This window comes from Podarcis filfolensis (genome assembly GCF_964270895.1).
Source record: "Podarcis filfolensis genome assembly, chromosome: 8".
NCBI classification, from domain to species: domain Eukaryota; kingdom Metazoa; phylum Chordata; class Lepidosauria; order Squamata; family Lacertidae; genus Podarcis; species Podarcis filfolensis.
The window spans coordinates 64,174,402-64,182,302 of NC_139611.1; the positions used below are offsets into that span (position 1 = coordinate 64,174,402).

Consider the following 7,901-nt stretch of genomic DNA (forward strand, 5'->3'; position numbering starts at 1 on the left):
TTCAGATCGGCAAGTCCTAGGCTCTGTGGTTTAACCCACAGTGCCACCTGCGTCCCACTCAAGTGGTATAAGAGAGCTTTAAATGTATGGTGTGGCTGTGACCTTGTTTTCCTCGCACAGATGGAGTTTTGTATTTCTTCACCAGAGCTTTGCTGGTCAAAGTCCTGTTCAGCAAGAAATCTTTGTTCTGATGAGATCAATTTGATACCCTATTATTATTATTATTATTATTATTATTGTTGTTGTTGTTGTTGTTATTCCATAGTATTTACAGTGTGCAGTGCTTCACAGAATGCAAGAGGCTAGTTGCCTGTCTAAAGATCTTACAATCTCTAAAATTCAACATGGGAGGCAGGGGAAATAATATGCAATTTTTTCTGCTCCACTTGATTAGGATTAGTTACATAGGGTGTGGAGAATAGGCGTTGTGCCAAAGGCTTGATGGGAAACGTGGGTTCCAAGTAGGGCTTTAAATGAAGTAAGAGAGAGGTGTCATCACACAGGTGTTCTGGAAGGCTGCTCCAAACATATGTGGCAAAGAAGAAGCCGTATGCCTTTGAAAAGTGAAAGGTGGGAGCAAAGTGTCTGAAGATTAGGTATGGAGGAATGAATCCATTTCAGTTTCTTGGCTTATTCCTTTTTCTCATTTTTCTAGCCTTAAGTCCAGACTGAGGAAGAGAGATGTATGGGTGGAAGGAGAGAGAGAGAAGAGACATGAAGGCGAATGGTTTCAGTTTTAGCACTAAAATTGCTTTACAGTGGTACCTCGGGTTACATACGCTTCAGGTTACATACACTTCAGGTTACAGACTCCGCTAACCCATAAATATTACCTCAGGTTAAGAACTTTGCTTCAGGATGAGAACAGAAATCATGCTCTGGCGGCGCAGCAGCAGCAGGAGGCCCCATTAGCAAAAGTGGTGCTTCAGGTTAAGAACAGTTTCAGGTTAAGAACGGACCTCCGGAACGAATTACAGTAAGTATTTAACCTGAGGTACCACTGTATTGAAATCTGAATGATCTGTTTATAATACTAAGAACCCATCTACAAGCTTCCAAAGAATGAACTCCAAAGATAGAAAAGCAAGAGGATGTGAGGATGCAAAGGGTCTGGAATTGTCAGGATTTGGAGGGAAGGAGGCCAGAATCACCAATAAGACCATCAGAGTGAGGAAAGTGGGCAAATGAGAGACCCCCAAAAGCAGAGGGCAGCAATGGTGGCTGTCTCAGAAGTAGGGAGGAGAGAAATTTGATTAAGTTTGCATTTCAAGGTGAAGCTAACTAGTTCACACTTTCTGAAACAATATGGGGATCAAAACACAGCCATCTTTGAAATGTGCACTTCTGTGAAATGTGCACTTCTGTGAATTTAGCAACGCGGTTCTCCAGCTAACTAATACAAAAATGCACATGATAAGGTAAAATGTGCATAAAAATACACATATTAGTGAAAATAACACACACATATGCATTAGGGGAAACTTATTTGTAAAAATGTGTCCGTTAGGCAAAAGTGCATACAAAAATATGTATATCAGGATTTTCATGAGGACTTAAATTTTTTTACAGAATGATGTAAAAATGTGGAGACCTGTCCTGAACTTAGTATTGGGAAATAAGAAACGGAGAGGAAACTGAAACGGACACATTCACCCATCCTTACTTAGAACATGGAGGTATGACTGCTTTCTGGGTAAGGGAGCAGGCAGGGCCGGCCCACCTATGAGGTCATGTGAGGTGACCGCCTCAAACTGCAAGATCCACAGGGGCAGCAGATTCCCAGTTTGGCTCAAGGAACCAGCCAGGTTGGAAGAAAAGTACCTATAAGTTGTCTTTAGCTCCTCCGACATATATGCACATTTTGATGGTAAAATTAGCCACACCTACCACTTAATATGTAGATAAAGCAGTCACAAGAATAAACATGGCTTCCACCATGACATATAGTGGAGGAACTGCCATATCAGCTGGCTGCTGCTCCTACCAGCTAGGCCAGGCCCTCTTTCCTGTCACCTGCCCTGGAGGTGATGGCATCACCCGGGCTCCCAGGAGCCGATCTACTGCAATGGGAGTGACAAGAATCTGGCAGTTCTCAGCTAGGCCCCAGAAAGCCAAGGCCTCACCCGGTAAGATCTGTCAGGAGCTCGTCCTGCACTTGAGTAGGACCCTGCCAGAGACACATGCCCGACTGGCATATTCTCTCCCTCCTGGTCAATCATTCGGAAGCTTCAAAAGCTTTCTTCAGCCTGAACATCACAGCAACAGACACCAGCACACTTAGGGATCCGCAGAGTCTTCGCAGCTTGCGTGACAGACCTCAGCAACTCAGCATTTTGACTAATCTACTTTATTTACATATAAACACACATGGAGCATTGCAACATGGCTGCCTCTCTCTCTAGCATCAGACAGCAAAGAGAAAAAGAACAAAGGACAATAGTCCCACTTTACGGAACACAATAACACAAACATTCTGTCTCCATCACTTCCCACTCTGTGGAGTCAAAACATATACCGTCATGTGATAGATAAAAATCCAATGACTGCAATCAAGGAGCGGGAATTCTAACAAGATCAACAGCTTTGGGTTGCTTTACAGTCAAGCAAATGGGCAGCACCAACAGTTGTGAGGAAGAAAAGCAGGGTAGGGTTATTGAGAACACCTTGCTCAAGGATTCCCCAGAGCCTGGAGCCAACACTGGCAGATAGCCATCTGGCACCCTTGGGTATATGATATGGGAGTGCTCACCAACGGCAGCCTTCTGGTGTAGTTTTGACCTGTATATAATTTGGTGCTTGAGGTTTCCTTCACTCTGCTGATGGGGTATGTGCCAGTTTTATAGGACGTACCCTCGAGTAAATACTTCCCCAAGCAGTCCCAGCTGCCAAGCAACTCATCTTGCAAAACTGCAAGGACAAATCCGCCCCTTCCATCACCCAATGGGCTGACGACACCTCTATGAGCTCCAGCTACAAAACAGATTGCATCTATTAAAACAGCTCCAGAAGGACAGAAACCACACTGTCTGTGTGGCGGTGATGTTGCTTTAATTACGTTTGTCACCAAACTCTCATGCTCAGGGCCAGCTCAAGTCTGTATCTGTATTGGATTTGAAATGGTTCATATATACCAAATTGTTTTAATTGTGCTTTTATATGTGAAATTGCTGTAATTGTATTTTTTATATATCACCGTAAATTGTTTTAATTATTTGTATACAAGAAAGTGTTTCATATGGGTTGCTATTGCTGATTTTTTTTTTTTATGTTAAATGTCTCTGAGACGTTTCGTATGAAGCAATTCAAAAGCACAGCAATAATAATATAGGATTTTGCTACCTTTGGCAGAGCAGTAAATGGTGTGCAGGAGTCCCACCCCACAAGTAAAGGGGAATCACATCTTATGTGAGGGTTAGATTCCAAGGGCTACGCAAACACTTTACTGAGGAAACAGCAAAAGTAGTGTAAAATATTAAGAGAAAGGAACAGAAATATTTTATCTTTCTTAGTTCAGTGAGCCATTCAGCTTAAACATACGGGGGAAATTGCATCAGAACTACACATCCAATTGGAGCATGTGTTACCTTGGCAGAGACCATTTCTCTTTGGTCTCTAAGCAACACCACCCATCCTCTGGCCTTGGCTAGTGGATTTTAACATTAACATAATTAACCCTTATGCTCAACACTGAATGATCCCTGTTGTTGCACTTGGAAGGTTTATAGTGGGGCAGCACCTGCTAGGCTTGCCTAAAATGGAGTCAAGGAGGAATTATGGCAAGCCAGATGTATGGCAATGCACTTTGTGTGTGTCAGGAACGTTACTTTTTGAAATATGGCAACCCTAGCACCTGTTCTCTGGAACTCACTGCCTGTTAATGTTGTTCAGGCACCTTCATTGTACAGTGGAACCTTGGTTGTTGAACGTCTCTGTAGTCGTATGTTTCGGCTTTCAAACGCTGAAAACCTGGAAGCAACTGCTCCGGTTTCCGAACGATTTTCAGAAGCCCAAAATGCTGGCTTCTGTTTTGAGTTTCCCTATTGTATTGAGGCTTCCGCTTTCAGTTTTCGTATTTCAAACGTTTCGGAAGTCAAACCGTCTTCCGGAATGGATTACGTTCAAAAACCGAGGTTCCACTGTACTGTTTTCGATGCCTGCTCAAAACATGGTGTGGTACATAGGTTGAAAAAGTGAATTGCTGACCCAGTGCCACCCAGCAAGCTTCGTGAGTTGAACCTGGGCCTCCCCAGTCCTAATCTACAATGTTAACTGGCTCTCACATTCTATTCCATTTAAATCACTGGTTTCACTGCTCATATTGGTGACACACACGATCACCGACCTTTGAAATAATCAGGCTGAGGTTTAATAGGATCTAGGAGTGGCCGACTCACTACGGAAAATAATTGTTCTTCTCTAGGTGCTTATGAGATGCTTTCCCAATTCATTGCTGGATGACAGCAGGTCACACACCCATTTGGATTGGATCTTTTACTCTTCTGAGTGGCTTATACTTCTACTGGTGCTCTGCATCATAATGGGACACACCTATGGGCTGTGTAAAAATATTCCCTCCCCCACATCATCTCTCTGTATATTCCTATCCATTGAGGTTACCACTTTGTGCACCTGATATAGAAGGTTCTGTGTAAGGATGGGCAAATCTGTCTATTTTAGTTATTTTTTATTTCTAAATTCAATTCTCCACGTTAATCTGCGCGGTTGTTTGTTTTTTTAAAAAGTCCTCGTGAACATTCACCAGCGTTTTAGTGTGAATTTGTCCTAATATAATATTTTTGCGTATAATTTTGCTTATACACAGTTACTTTAAATGCACCGCTGTAACTTCAGCTCCTTGAACTTCCTGTCTGTGACACAATTAATAATGATGATGAAAATGAAAAGCCAACTTCAACTTCATGTTTAACTTCATATATATATAATAGCATAGAACAATTGGAATATGTACTATTTTGGTCTCTGTCCCATTTTATCAACCAATGGAAACTGCTATGATAAATCAATTAAAATTGCCTTAATTGGAATGCAAGCCCTGAACATTATGAAGAATTAATATCTGAATTTACTTGCTTTCCATTTCCCTTCCAATCCCTCATTCCATCCCTACCATGTCTTAGATTCTGAAATGCCATTATTTCATGTAGCAGATAAATAAAATAAAGTGTGATAGAGGCAAGAATTTATTCAGTTTTAGGGTTGTATCCAACTAAGTTCAACTCAGTGTAAATCCACTAAAATGACTGAATCTAATTTAGTCATGCCCATTAACTTCAATGGGTCTGCTCTGAGGACTTGCATCGTACACAACACTTTGTTTTGGAGAGGTCAAGGCTAGAATGGGAAACATCTTAAGTTCTACTCAAGGTTGTTAGGGGGAGTGAGTGTTTCAGAATGATTTGGATTTAGACTGGAAGGAAAGGGGAGTGGTGGTTGAAGAAGTCACTCACTGTATCTTAGCTTTATCTGTTGCTTTGATCATAACAAGGATACGACGGTTACTGTTCTGGAATTTGGTCTTATGACCCAGCCAGTAAATTGATTTCACTGGAAGAGGATGCAAGATAACAAGAATTGTAAAGAATAATTGCAGGTTATTTGAAAATGCTAATGAACGAAGTACACATTAATCAAACAATAGGTGATAATTAAAATAATAATAATTAGAGTTCTTACATTTCCCCCCTTGGCAAGGCTCCTGTGCATTAGCAACTACATGGCAGACAGATTTTAGCGGATAAAGTTTTCCCCATAGCACAGCCTCTCCATGCTGGAAAAAAGCTATCACTGTTGAAATTCTGCTTGCCTACTGGCTGTTTAAGGCACAAGATCCCTACCAGAAGAGTGGGCAGTGGATAGCCCTTCTTGCCAGCAGCCTTAAGTCTGAACTTTGATAATTTTCTACAGGTAATGAACCTCCTGAAGCTGTTGGACTACAACTCCTATCATCTGATCATTGGTTATCCAGGCTGGGGCTGATGGGAGATGGAGTCCAAAAATGTCTGGAGGGTCAAAGGCTCCCTAGCCCTATTCCAGAGCCCTGTGGTATTCAGAAGGAGCCGCTGAAAGCTCTTTTTCAAAGACAGAGACTGACAGAAACCTGAAGTTTCATTGAAGGTAAAGCAAACATTTTACATCCTTTCTTACAGGCTTGCCAAATTCAGGCTATCACTTATCAGTGTTCTTAATGCAGACTGACAGCAGGGTTACTTCAGGAAATACAGATCATTAGTTATAAAATGCCAAATTCTCTAGGGCCCTGTACAAATGTTAAGAAAACCACAGTCACTGCACATATGCTTGCTATCAGATATAGGGGGTTGCCAATATAGCAAGTGTGGGTTTCAAGATACTGAGGTCAGAGGCGGTTTTAGGGTAGCACAACCGGTGCGGCTGCACTGGGCACGTGTGGTGCCAAGCAGCACAACAATGCTGTAAAAGAGCGCAAGAGGCAGGGGACACCAAATTTTAGCATCACACAGGGCAACACTGAAATTTAAGAGCCCAAAGTCCACCACTGCTGAGGTCTTGCCCATGAAGCCTCTGAACCGGCCCATCTAATCACTCTTAAAGGATAGTCACCTTTTTCTTCCTCAAAAAGAACAGAGTTGAAGAAAAAAGTTGGAAGTCACTTCTTTTTCTTTCAGCTCCATGTGCTCAGATTAATTCTACTAGATCTGCCTTTTATTCAGATCCTTTGAAAAGTGAAGTGTATGGTGTGCATGCTCTTTTCATGTTTCACATGCTGGTGGGGGGAAAGAAATGACCAGAGGGCTTGGTGCCCAGAGCACTCACTGAAAAATCCGGGTGTGCCGAGGGGTGTAAAAAGATTGGTGACTCCTGAATGAACCTGATAAAAAAGGGAGAAAATATTGGGCATGAACAGGAAAACAAGCAAATGGAAGAACTAATTATTCATAGTAAATAATCTTTTTTTTTAAAAAATGCCTTAATTATAATTACACACACACAAAGCATTTGCTTTGTTATATCTTGGTTGGTTTTAGGGTTTGTTTGTAGTTTTTATCTGTATCCTGGCATGTTTTAAGATAACTTTTGTTTAGCAGCGCTTTTAATGTTATTCATTACACTGTAACTGATCATGTTTTTATTATCGATTTTGAATTTTGCACATTGACTTGTAAGAAGTTAACCTAAAAAGCCAGAGTAAATAATAACGATAGCGGTGACAATATTGCTGGCTACAACCCTGTGCAAGTTTTCACCATTAAACTCCACGAGACTTACTTCGAGCAAACTGTGGGATTGACGGGCTGTCTGTTCCCGATACTCTTTTTCTAAAACCACCGACGATCTAGCCAGGCTTCGGGTGGCGCTGGCAGTCGCTGCTACCGATAGTGCCACGCGATTCGCCTGTACTTCAAGGCTGGTGAACAAAGGTCAGCTTGCCATTTATCCGCCATTTATACCTATCGTTTCACCTCTGCCTGCACTTCCAGTTAGTATCGCTGCTAAGTGTTAATGCTGTTTTGATATCAAGCAGAATATTATTATCATCACTATTATTTTTACGTTCAGAATTTAAACGTTTTGCACTGCAGTATTTAGAACTGCTTTTCGGGTCTCACACACACAGAGCTCTAGATAGATATAAGATGCATACACATATGCTAGGCTAAATTTTTATTGTATGCCAGCGCCGTTGCTGTTGTCAGAATATCGCGAGCCTCTTCGAGCACCATCCGTTGCAGCTGCAACGCGAACGTTCCAATTCGAATCTTTCAACGCTCGGCCCGGAGATTTCCAAACGCGCGCACGCGCACTCCCTTCTTTCTCTGAGGGGCCAGGCCTTGGAATCCTCCTCCCCTCGTGCGAAGGGGCGCGCGCTCGCCGCGCACTTCCGAGACGGTGACGTAACTCGG

The 7,901-nt window shown here is 42.2% G+C and overlaps 1 long non-coding RNA gene across 6 annotated transcripts in view; it reads right to left on the reverse strand.

Annotated features, from left to right (window-relative positions):
- LOC310769168 overlaps positions 1-7,767 on the reverse strand; it is a 32,323-nt gene extending 24,556 nt beyond the window's left edge. Inside the window, exons 1-3 of one of the 6 annotated variants that reach the window (XR_014551472.1) lie at positions 7,267-7,758; positions 6,601-6,868; positions 5,469-5,565 (exon numbers count right to left, since the gene is read on the reverse strand). This is a non-coding gene — a long non-coding RNA (uncharacterized lncRNA). Of the gene's footprint in view, positions 1-5,468; positions 5,566-6,600; positions 6,869-7,266 lie in introns of all 6 variants that reach the window. The other 5 variants (XR_014551473.1, XR_014551474.1, XR_014551475.1 and 2 more) reach the window with 5 other exon arrangements.
- Between the last annotated feature and the right edge of the window lie 134 nt (positions 7,768-7,901).